Here is a 12635-nt window from a genome sequence, read left to right on the forward strand (position 1 = left end):
TCCTCATAATCCTTGTCTTTTGTTGCTGCGCACGCTGAGCCATTCCCACCCACCGTGCACACCAAAACTTGTTGCTTCAATTTCCTTTTAAAACAGAAGGAGCAATTGTTACCGCCTTTCTCTACCCCTCCTCCCCTTTCAGCCCCCGCCGTCCTTCCTGCCAGTCCCGCCCTTATTGCCAACCTACAATCTGCCCTCTTCCCCAGTAACTGCTTACGGCAGACCACCACAGATCTGCCTGCCTGCCTCAGCCTATCCACAGCCGCCCCGTAGCCAACCCTCCCTTCATCACACTCCTCCCTCTACCCAACCCTATATAACCAAGTGTACTTCCGCAATAAAGCAGACCTGTTCCTGCACTCAGGCAGTCTCTGTGGTTCTTTCCTAACCGCGCGTCCCCCACGCCTGGAGAGCCCCGGTGCTCTATCCCTGGAGCACCCCCTGCCAGCGGTTCGCTAGGAGCTGACCCCCCCCCCGACTCTTGGGCCTGAGCAAGACTGAGACCTCCCCGCTCAGCAACAGGGTACAGCCAATTTGATCCCCTGTATAATGAGGTCTCTAAGATCTTTCATTTGTGCTCTGTCCCCCAGGTCATTTTTATCCCAATTAGGGTCTGTGTTTGGGAACTTCTGTTCTGCTGCCATTACCCCCTGTCCGGGTGGATGCTGCCTTTCCCACTTCTTTTTATACTTGACCTCTGCACCATTCCTCTTTCTTCTCCCATAAAGAGGATATTCAGTATGGACATAAGTTCAGGCAAGGTGTATAAACTAGATCCAGCCCCGCTTGATCTTCCATTAGAGATTTCATCTCCTTTTTGAAGTTCCTTCCTTCAGTACTTGTCAGTGGGGCATTTACATAGCCAATTTCCCCTGGCCCCATTGGTAATTCTTTCAGTGGATACAAAGGCTCAATGGAGTTTTGTCCTTTCACTCTCTTCTCCTCAGATGCTCTGGACAATGGGAAATTTTGTTTATCTTTCTTACACTGTTCCAAATCTTTTCTCAGCTGTTGGTGTGTTGTAACTGGTGGCACTTTTGGCCTCACTCGATTCTCTGGCTCCCCAGGGTTTACAATGGGTTCTATTAGACCCTCCAAGTTTAATGGTCCTTCTCCTGGGAGGGGAGGGGGAACATAAGGAGGAGGGAGATTAGACAGGGGGTCCCAGGGTTTAGTTTCTACAGATTTTGTTTCTGCAGCCTTTGATTCTGCAGCCTTAGTTTCTACAAACTTAGTCTTGGGGCCTGGATTTTCAGCTTTCAATGGATAGAAAGTGGCCCCCTTTCCCTTTAACCAGCACATGGCATAATCAGACTCTTCTTTGGAGAAGGGTGTTTTTCCATTAACACATAGTACAAGGTCAGCACAAAGTCAATCCTCATCTGCCCCGTATTTTGGCCAGAATATGTCAGGCAGTAAAATACTTTCTTTGGTCCAGTTACAACAGCCATATTTAATCATTTTCTGCTTGTCTTTTCCCTTGGTCTGATCACTATCTGTCTAATGCCTTAACATCCTCCCTAGTGGACTATCCAGAGGAATGTCTCCGGGAGTTCCTACAGATACCCTCTTCCCCTTTTTTCCCAGTCTACTGACTGCCTCTATTTCCCATTCTGAATCTTGTCTGGGTCTCTTTCTTTTGAATCTTTCGCTTTGTCCGTATCCAGCCCTTTCCCTCACAGGTGAAGGGAAATGCGAATTGGGACCCTGCACTCAATTCACACTGTATGTAATGCATCTCATGCACACACAGAGAAACTCAGACTCATCAGAATTCCCAACCACCGAGGTAATACTTAAAAACCTTTGCTCTTACCTTGGTCCATGCATGTTGTCACCTGGTCAACAAGAGGCAGGTTTTTCCTTCCCTTTTTCTCATCCACAATTGGCAGATCTAAGTGTCTGTTCTTGGGCCTCCTGGCTGCCAGAGGTGAGGCTCCCGCTGGCAGAGTCCAAGACCGCTTAAGCAGTGGGATGCATCTCCCTGTCGTCCACCCCAGGGGTCTGCTCTCTGAAGCTTCAGAATCCTGGGTGAGCCCCCAAAGCTGTTAGAAAGAAATCTTCTGGAAGAAAATAAGGCTCACCCGATTGTGGAGAAGAAAAGAATTTATTCTCAGTCTTTCAAGAAGAGGGGCACAGCCAGAAAACGTGGCTTGTGCTCCAAACAAAGAAAAATGACACAATTTATACCCCTAAGCTTCGCACACAAGTTTTTCCTCTGTTTCTCCATAGATTGGATACTTTAGAAGTTATAGCCTATCCAAGAATATCTAACTTTCCCACACAAAAGTTTGTGATTAACCACTTCCCCCATCACATTCCAACCATTTTAGTTTTTACCTGCTCCCCTTCATTAAATAAGGAATGGAATTTAGTGCTGATTTGGTATTGACTTAGCTCTTTCTTGGGCATCTTTTTACTGCCTATAGGACTGGCTAAAGCTGGTTTCCTTTGTTGCTGTTTAACCTGGGAGTGGGAGACCGAGGCAATAGATTTCCAGGTTACATTAATCAATATTTTCTTCCTTCATGTGGAAACTAAACTAATCATTTCTTACCTCATTTTTCATCAAACACATGGCAACCCTAGGCTTTCCAGACATCATGGAAAATATGCCTATTTACAAAGATAGCTTCTCTGCTCCACTCTGTTGTTCCAATCAGAGGGATGGTAACATTAATGCTGCATCCATCATCACATTTTAGGGAAGTCGAATGTCTGGATATATAATTCAACATCATCCAATTTGTAAACGTTGATGACTGTTTTTTAGTTGACTATTTTTAAGTATGATATAAAAAATGAAAGTGCAATATATATATACACACACACACATACAAACACTCAGGTAACCATCACTTTGATCAAGATCTAGACATTTCCCTTGTGCTCCTTTCCAGGTAATAGCCAATTTTTTAACAGCATGAATGAAATGAAAGGGATCTGCAAGAAGGAGACAGGTTTTAGAAGCCCTGGATTAATATCATGGGCTGAGCTGTTTGATTTCAGCCAGACAAGAGTGCTAATTACAACAGGCCCCAGGGAATGTGGAAAAGAAACTAGTTAGCAAGTGGATAGAATAAAGAAGGGGAGGAAACTATAAAGCCTTTGGCATGGGAAGAAGGTTTTGTGTAAAAGTGAATCAAGGAGTGGGGAGGAATCCAACTGCACCCTGGATCTGGAGAGTGGCCATTTTCGACTTGAAATTCATGTTAAGTAGTCTTCAGATGAAAGTCTGGTTACATGTGAATCAAGGATATGGAAGGAAAATTCCATGAAGATGCTTAGTGGGCATAAGAGTTAGGTTACTATGAAAATGGGTTTCCATTCAGAAATTTTTGCAATGTGAGATGCTATGGGCTATGTCTCAAGAGTGATGAAACATTCTGCTGCCTTAGGGAAATAAGAGTTTCTCAGAAGTCATTCATTCATTCATCCATCCTACACTTATTTGAATACCTTACTATATGCCAAATGTCTAGAGGCTCATTCATCCTGGGCAGTGAACAAGATTGAAGGGATTTTGACTCATGAGAGGGTAAGTTAATCACCAAATGCTCAATACTTTCACCCTGAGAAGGAGGAAGGGAAAAAAAAACTAATACAGGCCTCTGTGGGATTCACCAGCACTGGCAAGACCCAGAGTAACTTGATTTATAGAAATCTAGCATGGATTAGGCAGCAAAGAGGTTAATACATGTCTAGAACCCTAAGCATGCATTGACTATTCTTCCATTTTAAGATGCGTTTTTATAAAATGAAGATTCCTTTTAAGTTAAATACTTTTTCATTTTCATAGATGGTCCAAATGATACCTTCTCAACTCATAGGAATAGAGAAGGGGATCACACAATCCACTCAGATTCATGCATCTAATAAAACAATGATATTTTTAAAAATCTAATGAGCTATCACCCATCAAACTTGTCCTAGTCAATAATGGATGGTGGGCTCTTGGTGCCCATCAAACACTGTAGGAATTCTCCTCCCCATCTCTAGGTGCTGTGCTCCATCACTGCAGAGGAATTGAATTATCTCTACTTGACCTTCTTCACCTGGATGTTCCCTGGAACACTACCTGTTTGTCTCTGTCAGGAGCCTCAAGATGGCTAACTACACACGTGCAAGCATGTCCCCTGTTGGTTACGACATCTTAGCTTTGATTGTGGCTCTGTTCTCCAGGTCTAACCAGCATGGATACAGCACACTAGGCAGTGAGTGTGGTGTGAACTGCTGGTAATAGGGAACTGCATACAACCTGTCGACTTGTGAATCCAAGGGGAGGAAGAAGAGAGAAGCTGACTCTGACAAATCTGATGCTAAAACTGCTGAATATTTACTCTGCCAGTTTTGTGCAAAGGGCTTCTCATGCAATGTTTCTCTTTACCCTCAAACTTACCCTAAGAGGAAGGTACTATTATTATACCCATTTTTTTTTTTTTTACCTATGTAAACTCAGATTTATAGAAAGGTCATGCAACATGTCTCCCAGGTGACACCTATAATAAATTTGAAAGAATATGGACACTATGGCCTGGAGGCATAGTTCACATCTAAGGTCCCTCATTTAATAGCTGTCATAAGTTAGTTAACTTCTTTCTAAATTTTTCTCATCTTTAAAATGTGGATAATAATATATCCATTTTACAGCACTTACAATAGTGACTGGCAAAAAAGGAATTTTCATAAAAATAACATAAATACATTTATATCATTTTTTTATATTGCTTTCATATTTGCTGCTACTAGTCTTATCTTTTTCAGTTGCTGGATAACCTTCCATAAAGGTTGTATCTGGAGTTTCTTAGCACCCATATCTACAGTCATCTTGGAATGTTTATATTATGTCTCTTTTCTTTTTTATGTTGAAGTTTAAAATAGCTATTATTTTTACACTCATTTGTTTCCTTTAAGGTGGAAAATGCTTGAGTATATTTCATTATTGATGGATAAAGAGAAAGATATGTGTATCTCCAGCACCTAGCATATCATGTACAATCTAGAAAAATATTGCAATTAATATGATAAATTAAATATGATTTGAAAGAAATTTGAGTGTCCCAAAATTTAGCTTATGATTAGATATAGCTTATGGATATAGCTTATGATTAGATATTTTAGATATTTTAAGCTAAGATATACTAATGTAACAAATATATCCTGAAATTTAAGTGGTTTAGTGCAGCAAAGATTTATATTTTTCTCCTGCAAATTCCAGCATGGGTGAGGTTGCTTTTTCCCATGTAGTGACTCAGGAATTAAGGCAACTCTAATCTTGCAGCTCTGTTATTTCATCTTGGGGTTCCTTTGTTTGCTGATGAAAGGGAAGAAAGCTGGAATACTGAGTAGACCCCAGACATACAATATGCTACCAACATCTTTCTGACAAGAACTAAGTCACAAGTACCAGACTGTCTACAAGTGATGCTGGGAAATGTCTTCCTATGTGCCCACATGCCGAGGAAGATTAAATGATGGGAAAATTACACTGCAATATTCCTGTCTAACTTGACCCTCTCCACACGGTTCCTTTGTAGGTCTGCAGAGAGGTCTAGTGTTATTTTACCAGAATCCGTGTTCTACTCCACATTAGTCTCAACATCTTTTAAATATGGAGGCACACCTTTTCCCCTGGTTATCTAGCACTCTGTACTCTGAATGTACTTATTGGGGGCAATAGTAAGTAGTTTATCTATTAAACTCAGATAAATTTTATCTTGTTTTGATAGTCTTGTGGATTAATGAGAGTACACCTTTTTTTCCCTCAATAAAGACGTATCTATGACCCCAAACACAAGATAATACAGGCTCAGACAATTAAAAGCACTTAGCATAAGTTGTTTTGCTATAGGATTTTTTACCACACAGGTGATGCCATACAGATTTTCCAGACATCCAAGAAATTCTGTGTGAATATGGGGATGAATTTTGGAATAAAGGAGAGGAAGGTAGAGGGAGGGAATTGTTACTCATCAACAACCAAACACTTGATTATATAACTACGAGGCAGATATAACTTTCTCATATTACAAATGGGGGTAAGAGAGAGGTCAGGATGACTTACAGATATAAGATAATTTCTTCCTTATGTAAGAATTTTTTCATTTACTTTGGATTTGTTTATTTCAGGTGTGAGCAAATTTCTGCCCATGTACCAGATCTGTACCTCTATTTTTAGGTAGCCCATGAGCTAAGAATTTTTCCTGTAATTTTAAATGATTGTGAGAAATTCAAAACAAAATATTTAATAACATGCAAGGGTTATGCAAATCTCAAATTTCAGTGCCCCTAAATAAAGTGTTACTGGGACACTGCCTTATTCTTTTATTTATATATCATCTGTGGCAAGTTTTACACTACATAGTCTAAGTGGAGCAGTTGTGACAGAGACCACAAGGCTTACAGATATTTACTATCTGGCTCTTTACAGGAAAATTATTAACACAGCCTTCAATATTTGCAAGGGGCAAATTACGAAGCTTATTTACATATAGGTTTACATACAACCACATAAACAGTAATTTGCCAGAGAGTTGATTAATGTGTTAGAATCACTTCAAGAGGATCGATATTTAAAGTGTATGAATTTTAAATCATAAAAGTAATGTAAAATACCATCCTATTGGCAAAAATCCATATTAGAGAAACACATCTGACAAAATATGCATTTATAAATTACTGGAGTTTTTACAGTTAAATAATAGCCATTGTCTTCTTAAATCAAGTACTAATTATTATTTATTTTTTAACTGAATTTTTTTAAATTTAGATGGGTGGACTGGGGGAGAGTGTAAACTACAATGTAAATCCTTATCCATGTGGTGTAGCAGTACTACAAAATGTATTCACCAAATGCAATGAATGTGCCAAGATGATGAAAAAGTTTGTTGAGGTGGGAGGAGTGGAGGGAGAGGCTGGGGGATATATGGGGACTGCTTAAATTTTTTCAAATGTAACATTAAAAAAATAAAGAGAGAGAGAGAAAATATATGTATAGGTGAGGATTGTGGAAGCAGGACAGATGGGTTAGACAGATAAAGCTTAGCTCTTACTAAAATACCTGAGAGGGAGTCTAAGGCCGTCTTGGTAACCTGCTTTCAAGTACAGCAGACCAGGGCACTGCTTCATAATAACAAGAGAGTCAGGGACAGAGAGGAGGAAGCTGAAATAGCAAATGGTGAGGTATTGAACCTCCCAGTCACAGGAAAGTCTCCCCTTCCCTATTCCTGAGATATCCAACAAGGGTAAAACACCTGGCAAAAGGTGTCTGAGTAAGAGGGGAACAGGCTTCTTCCTTCCTGCCAGCACCTCAAGATATATAGGGAGTGTACAGGGAGGTGTGTGCCCCGGGTCATCCAGGAGGGTGCTAGAAAGAAATGAAAGACTGTTTATACTAAATTGGGTATTTATCAATTGGATCGACAGTAAGGGGACCTGAATAGACAAAAAGATCTTAGAAAAAGAAGAACAAAGTTGGAAGACTCACGTTTCTGGAATTTAAATCATATTATTTAGCCACAGTTTTAAAAACAACATAGTACTAGCATAAAGACAGATATATTGAACACTGGACCCTATTTAAGAACTCAGATATACAACCGCACATCTGCACTCAAGTGATTTTAGAAGGTGGACAAGCCCCACTAGCTAAGCTAGAACAGTCTTTTCAACAAATGGTGCAGAGAGAACTGGAGATCCTTATCAAAAGAAAGAAAGAAGATCCCTATTTCATACTTTATAAAAAGATTAACTGGAAATGGATCAGGGATCAGGGACCCATGTATAAAAGTTCCAATCATAAAACTCCTAGAAGAAAATTTAGGAAAATATCTTCAAGATCTTGTAATAGGCAGTAGTTTCATAAAACTTACATCCAAAGCATGAGCAACAAAAGAAAAAAATAGGCAAATGAGGACTTTCTCAAAAATATACACATGCACCTTAAAGGACATTGCCTTAAGGGTGAAAAGGCAGCCACTTCAAAAGAATATTTGATCATAAAGTATCTGCTAAGGGTTTAATATCTATGATATTCAAAAAGATCACACAACTCCATTACAGAAAAAAAAAATACCCCATTTTTTAAAAAATGGGCCAAAGAGTTGAAAAGACACTTATTGACAGAAGAAATACAAATGGTGAAGAAACACAAGAAAAAATGTTCAACATCACTAGAAATTAGGGAAATGCAAATCAGACACTGGGACATCATTTTACACCTATTAGACTGGTCACTATTAAAACATCATAAAGGTATTATAAACATTGGAGAGGATGTGGTGTGAAAGGCACACTTATTCATTGTTTGGAGGGAAGAAAATAAAGTCATTGTGGAGGACTGTTTATCAGTTCCGAAGGTCATTGACTATTGACTTGCCATGTTACCTGACAATACCATTACTAGGAATATATCTAGAAGACATGAGAGCAGAGATATGAATAGACATCTACACACACAGCAGCATGATTCACGATTGCCAAAAGTTGGGTACAACCCAGGTGTCCATCAACTTATGAATGGCTAAACAAATTGTGGAGTATACACATGATGAAATATTACGTAGCAGTAAGAAGAAATGAAATCATGAATCCTATGAGAACATGGAAGAAGCTGGAGGATATTTTGTTGAGTAAAGCAAGCCAGACCCAAAAGGACAAATGCTGGATTATGGCACTCTCATGAACTAAGTGTATTGTACAAACTCATGGAGTTAGTAATTAGAATATAGGACACAAAAATAGGAGGAGGATAGAGACTAGAAACCCGATGGTTAAGCAGCAAAATTGGTTAAAAACAAAGGCTGTTTTTAAGACTTTGGAAATAAATAGAAATAGTTAAAGCACATCATGGATCATGGTGTTTGTAACTAGCAGAGCTATAATATGTGTATGACAGTGAGTGAAATGAAACATTTAAGGTCATGTATATTACTAGAAAGAAAGCTAAAAACTGCAACATGGTACTCTATAAGATAGTAAAACCTCATGTAAAATACAAATATGCATGATATTGCATATATAAGACTTTTTACAAATACAAATAATGATATACTAGAGAGAAGGAAAAAGTATAACAACTATCTATGGCTGGGGAAGCAGAGAGATTGAGAGTGTTGAGTTTTGTTTGTGTGTGTCTGTTTTTTGTTAATTATTATTTTTACTGGGGTAATGAAAGTGCTCTAGGAATGAAAAATATGTTGAATGCACAAATGTGTGATTAGATCAAATACCACTGATTTTACACTATTGGTGGATTTATGCTTTATTAATATTTATCAATAAAATAGATTTGTTTAAAAATGTTATTAGCAAAGTTGTGGGTGTACAGAGCAATCATGTAGAAAATACAGGATTCCCATACACCACCACACCAACACCTTTCATTGATGTCAAATAATTGTTAAATTTGATGATAGATTTTTAAAATATAAGTGATCTCTATTTTTTACTGTAATAGCCAGTATTAAATGAAAGATTTTATATTCTAGGCAGTGTGTGAAGCAATTTACATGGATTACAATAAAAAAAACCATTACTCAGCACATGAAATATTTCCTATTATCATTATTATTTATGCTTAATTTAAAAAGTAATTGATTTGCAGAAAAATCATGCAAAAATTGAAGTGTTCCCATATGTCCCTTATTCTTGACACTTTGCATTAGTAATTACCTTAGTTGCAGTGGATGGAGGATTATTAAAATAGTGCTGTTAACTGCCATCCATAGCTTACATTAGGTGCATTTTCCCCATGTACCACACTATTACTAACATCTGGTATTAAAATGCTCTAAATTAGTGATTATACATAAAACAACATTCTTACAAATGCACTATTAATTATAGTCCATCATCTACAATAAGGTTCCCTGTGTTATACAGCCCTATGTTTTATTTTTAACATTTTCCCCAGTAATATATAAGTCGCCTGTATAACTCAGTGGTGTTAATTAAACTCACAATAATGTGCTACCAAAATGAGGTCGCTTTTTATGAACAACTTCCACTTCTCCAGTTGTCAATCTTTCAATAAATTAGCCTTCTTAGAATAAAGTTAAGCCCCTAAAATGAACTACATAATCTGTACAATCTGATTATGCCTGTCTATTCTCACTTCTCCCTTTGCCTTGGATTCCAGTACCTCTGTCTTTTACAGTGCACCTGTCAAACTCAGGTTCTAGGCTCAGCTTATTCCCATGATTGTAATATCATTTTTTTCTGTATCTCTGTCCCCTTTCCCTGCCTAGTCATAAGTCCTGCTCATCCTCTAGGTATCTTTTCTAATTTCCTTATCGTGCAAGGCTTTTTCCTTAGTTACCATATCTAGATTAGGGCATTCCCTTCTATTCTCTCATTGCATCCTGAATTTCCCTTCAAAGGCCAATGCCATCAAATCAAACTTTACACTTAGATTAATGAGGACAATTTCTGGTTCTATGATGTTCTGTTTTGTATCTTCATAGAATAAATATTTTAAATGTATTAATACATACATGTTGAATGAATGAACAAATGTCCACAAAATTAAATGCACACATAGCATCACAATTTTATGCACTCACAAATTTATTCAACTCTCTTATCGAAGTCTAGTGTGGACAAGGCCTTGTACATAGAAAACACTTCCTCTGAAGCCTTAAAGGGCAAAACTCATAATAACATTTCACATAGGGATAAATTCAGGGTCAGTAATGCAGTGTTAGTGACTATAAACTAGAGCAAGTAAAATGGGACTCAGAAGTAGAGAGTAAAAATCTGATCTCATGTCCCATTTTAGTACTTCTAGATAGCAAGTATATTCATTGTAAATATTTTCAGGTGAGAGTAGAAAAAATGCATTAACATGATAACCAAAATGACTGGATGAGGGCTATACCATGGTCCACTCCACCACTCACACACCATGGGGTTTTCTCACCCAGGTCATGCTATTTCCTAGATGAGCTATTTGTTTCTGCCTGCAGTTTTCCTGCTGCCTGTAGTGATGGGAAAATGCTGTAGTTCTTTGTACAGAATTCAGTTAAAGTTTATTTCTCAGCTTAGTCTCAATGCCTTGACAGTGAGTACCTCTAGGTCTAGGGGCAGTAGGATACTTATCCATGCATTATTTGCTCTGCAAATTATTTTGGTGTTGGGGGATTATTGGTTTCTGAGTCCAAATTATGGAATCTCAGCAACAAGGGAAAGGGGATTCAAAGTCCAACTGGTATGGCCCAATAAAAGCTGTATAATTCAAACTCCTACAGAGTGTGCCCAGAAACAGAGCTTTTATATGTAGGTATTTATTATCCTTAAAATATAGCAATTCAAATATGTGGGAAAGTAAGGAATATTCCCTAAATGGTATTGGATCATTAAGATCACCATAGTCAGGTAAAGACAAATGAGTTTATATGGCTAAGAATTCAAAATGTGTTGGGAGGTCATCAGAAGGGTGGTGCTTATGCACATCTCACATCTCAGTAGGATCTCAGAAACAGCCAAAGTAGATACAACCCCAGGTAGTGGTGCTTCTGAGGGTATGGTGACACCCAGGTCTTACAATCATGGCAGATGGCTCTGGAATTTAGTGCCTTGCCAGTGGGCCCTACTTGGCAATTTGTGCTCCTGAATTTGATGGAGTTGGACTCAGATGTGACTTCTCCACACAAGCATTTTCTGATGCTATTATTGAACCATTTTTGGTGCTGGGGCTGGTGTATGCCAAGGAGACTTGAATCTCTGGACTGTTCATGTGCTAGCTGCGGTCTGAATCTCAGCAGACTTGCAAATCCTACCCTCTGATTCATTGGATTTACCCAGGTCAGCTGAAAGGGAGGTAAGGATGGACAACCACCACGTCAGGGAACTGAGAGTTTAGACCTGTGGGCATGAGATTCCCATTCACAAGCCATGCATGATAGAAGTCCCTTCTCAGTTGAGAGGTGGAAAGGGCATCGCCATCCCAGGGTCCTCAGGTTGGAGATGTAAAATATGGAGTACAGTGGACTTACTGATATTCTACTATAGAATTATTGTGACTCTAGTAATGGAAGAAATTATAGCACTGATGTGGAGACAGTGGCCACAGGGGTTGGTGAAGGCAGGGAGAGGGAAAAGAAGGTGTGATAAGGGGGCATTTTCAGGCTTTGGAGTTTCTCCTGAATAGTGTTGCAGGGACAGATGCAAGACAATATATATCCTGCCATAACCTACTGAATGTACTAGGGGAGTAAACTACAATTTAAACTATAATCCAGGATGTATAAATTATAATCCAAAATGTATTCATCAATTGCAATGAATGTACCACACTGAAGAAAGAAGTTGTTGATGTGGGAAAATTGGGGTTGTGGGGAGTGGGACATATGGGAAACTCCTATATTTTAAAATGTAACATTTCATGTGATCTATGTATATTCTAAAAACAATTAAATATATATTTTTAAAAATCAAACAACAACAATTAAGAAAGACATAGCCAGAGAAAAGGAAGAAATCTATATCATGTTTTCGATGATAATTTGGAAAAAAAGAAATTGAGAAACAAAGGACTGAAAACCAAAGTAAAATTCTATATAAATATATTCAGAACACATAAAATATCTAGAATAACAGTATTCAGCATTAGATTAATTGTGAAATAAAAATAAGAC

The sequence above is a fragment of the Dasypus novemcinctus genome, chromosome 30 (assembly GCF_030445035.2).
Source record: "Dasypus novemcinctus isolate mDasNov1 chromosome 30, mDasNov1.1.hap2, whole genome shotgun sequence".
NCBI lineage: Eukaryota > Metazoa > Chordata > Mammalia > Cingulata > Dasypodidae > Dasypus > Dasypus novemcinctus.